Source organism: Mandrillus leucophaeus, unplaced genomic scaffold (genome assembly GCF_000951045.1).
Source record: "Mandrillus leucophaeus isolate KB7577 unplaced genomic scaffold, Mleu.le_1.0 Scaffold1218, whole genome shotgun sequence".
NCBI lineage: Eukaryota > Metazoa > Chordata > Mammalia > Primates > Cercopithecidae > Mandrillus > Mandrillus leucophaeus.
Window position 1 is genome coordinate 874,320 of NW_012100521.1, and position 2,859 is coordinate 877,178.

General features: G+C 44.4%; 1 pseudogene; it reads left to right on the forward strand.

Annotated features, from left to right (window-relative positions):
* The first annotated feature begins 529 nt into the window (after window positions 1-529).
* LOC105533045 lies at window positions 530-2,351 on the forward strand (annotated as a pseudogene).
* The last annotated feature ends 508 nt before the right edge of the window (window positions 2,352-2,859 follow it).

Sequence of the window (2,859 nt, forward strand, 5' to 3'; positions counted from 1 at the left end):
CGTATGTTTATTGCAGCACTATTCACAATAGCAAAGACTTGGAATCAACCCAAATGTCCATCAGTGACAGATTGGATTAAGAAAATGTGGCACATATACACCATGGAATACTATGCAGCCATCAAAAAGGATGAGTTTGTGTCCTTTGTAGGGACATGGATGCAGCTGGAAACCATCATTCTTAGCAAACTATCACAAGAACAGAAAACCAAACACCGCATGTTCTCACTCATAGGTGGGAACTGAACAATGAGATCACTTGGACTCAGGAAGGGGAACATCACACACCGGGGCCTATCATGGGGAGGGGGGAGGGGGGAGGGATTGCATTGGGAGTTATACCTGATGTAAATGACGAGTTGATGGGTGCAGCACACCAACATGGCACAAGTATACATATGTAACAAACCTGCACGTTATGCACATGTACCCTACAACTTAAAGTATAATAATAATAAATAAATTTAAAAAAAGAATAAAAAAAATAAAAATAAAAATAAAAATAAAAAAAGAAGTGGGGAGAGGCGCTGCCGCCACGGCGGCCAAGCCAAGCGAGCGCAGTCGGGCGGGCGAGAAGAAGCTGTGGGACCGAGCTGGGGGGCAGCAGGGAGAGAGCGCCCACCACCTTCCCTTCCCTCCTCGATGTGATCGGGGGCGTCCCGGCCTCCGCCTCCGCAGCCGCTGGTGGAGGGAGAGCCGGGGGCCCTTGCTTCGGAGTTGGGGCCCAGCAGTCCTCAAGGAGAGAGCCTAAGACCGCGGCAGTTGCTAGCTGAGTTAAACCCATCCACAGTAATGGCCGTGGCCTTACCCAGGACCCTGGGGAAGTTGCAGCTGTATAGAATATTACAAAAAGCCAATCTGCTTTCTTATTTTGATGCCTTTATCCAACAAGGTGGTGATGATGTCCAGCAACTCTGTGAAGCAGGAAAAGTGGAGTTTTTGGAAATCATGGCACTCGTGGGCATGGTTAGCAAGCCCCTCCATGTTAGAAGGCTACAGAAGGCTTTGAGAGACTGGGTCATAAACCCTGGACTTTTCAATCACTTGCTGACTTCCCTTCCTGTCAGTAGCATACCCATCTATAAACTGCCAGAGGGATCACTGACATGGCTGGGAATATCCTGCAGTAGTTATGAAAGGAGTTTAGTAATGCCTGGGAACCTCAATTTAAAATCCCCAATTTTACCACCCAATGTTTTTACCACCCAGTTTCCCCAATTTTACCACCACCTGTGTGCAGAGCTTGGGACAGGGGAAGTCAGATGTGGTCGGGAGCCTAGCACTGCAGGATGCTGGTAAATCCAGACTCTAGCAAGGCCACCATGCCACCAAGAGCGAGCACAGCCTCTCCCCAGCAGACCTGGGCTCCCACATGTCCCCAAAGGAGAGCAGCGAGGCACTGGATGCTGCTGCTGTGCTCTCAGTGGCCAAGTGTGTGGAGCGGATGGTCCCCACACTGCTGAAGAGTGACTTGAACAAAGTGGAAGAGCCGCTAAAAAACAACAGAGGTTGGCCAAAATGATTGGTCACATCTTTGAGATGAACGATAATGATCCACACAAAGAGGAGGAAATTTGGAAATACAGTGAGTATATGGCAGATTTGACTCAAAGAGGAAGGATGGAAAACATCTCATGCTTCATGAGCTCACTGTTAATGAAGCGGCTGCTCAACTCTGTGTGAAGGATAATACTCTGCTGACAAGAAGAGATGAGCTTTTTACCTTGGCTAGGCAGATTTCTCAAGAAGTCACCTATAAATATACTTACAGAACCACCAAGTCAAAATGTGGAGAAAGAGATGAATTATCCTTGTAGAGGATTAAAGTGGAGGATGAGTTTCCAGATTTCCAGGATTCTGTGCAAACGCTCTTCCAGCAGGCTAGAGCTAAGAGTGAAGAACTCACAGCTCTTAGTTCACAGCAGCCTGAAAAGGTGATGGCAAAGCAGATGGAGTTCCTTTGCAACCAAGCTGGCTGTGAGAGATTGCAGCATGCCAAGAGGAGGCTGTCTGCAGGGCTTTACAGGCAGAGCTCAGAAGAGTACAGTCCTAATGACTTGACTTCCGATAACTCAGATGGACAAGGAGAAAGACCTTTGAATCTCCAAATGCCTAATTTACAGAACAGACAACCCCATCATATTGTGGTGGATGGGGAGCTGAGCAGACTTTATCCCAGTGAGGCAAAGTCCCACTCATCAGAGAACCTTGGGATTTTAAAAGACTACCCACACTCAGCTTTTACCTTAGAAAAGAAAGTCATCAAAACAGACCCTGAAGATTCAAGATACTGTTCTCTGGAAATGGAATCAGATTTAAGGATAATACTCCATCACAGAAATAAGCCTTAATAACCAGTGTTGCCTCATTCAGCTCAAACAGATTTCATAGTCAAAGCAAAAGGACTGGTACAGTAGCCTGCAGAAACCAGGAAGATAAAACAACAGCCACAAAAGAGAAAATCAAAAGAGTGTTGCAATCTATAACAATAACATTGATTCATTCACATTCCTGTGTTGAGTCATTCTATATGGAAAGGCTTACAAATCAATATTGTAAGCATTCATTATTTAAGAATGTGCAATGTATTTGTGTAATTTATAGAAGTGAAATCTAGATGTTCAGTCTTGTTTGGTTCAATAGATGTGGATACAGTTTATTTTACTTGAAATTTTGTTGTCTACTTTGTGTGTTTAATGTAAATATATGTCAGAGTTTAGAATCTTTGCCCGCAGTTGTGAAAAAGAAAGCTTAAGTGATGTACTTGTTGGCAAGATTGCAATGATTATGGAAAAATAGAAAGCAAATACTTAATTTAAGCCAAGGAAAATATTGTGGATTTAATATTTGACAAAACTG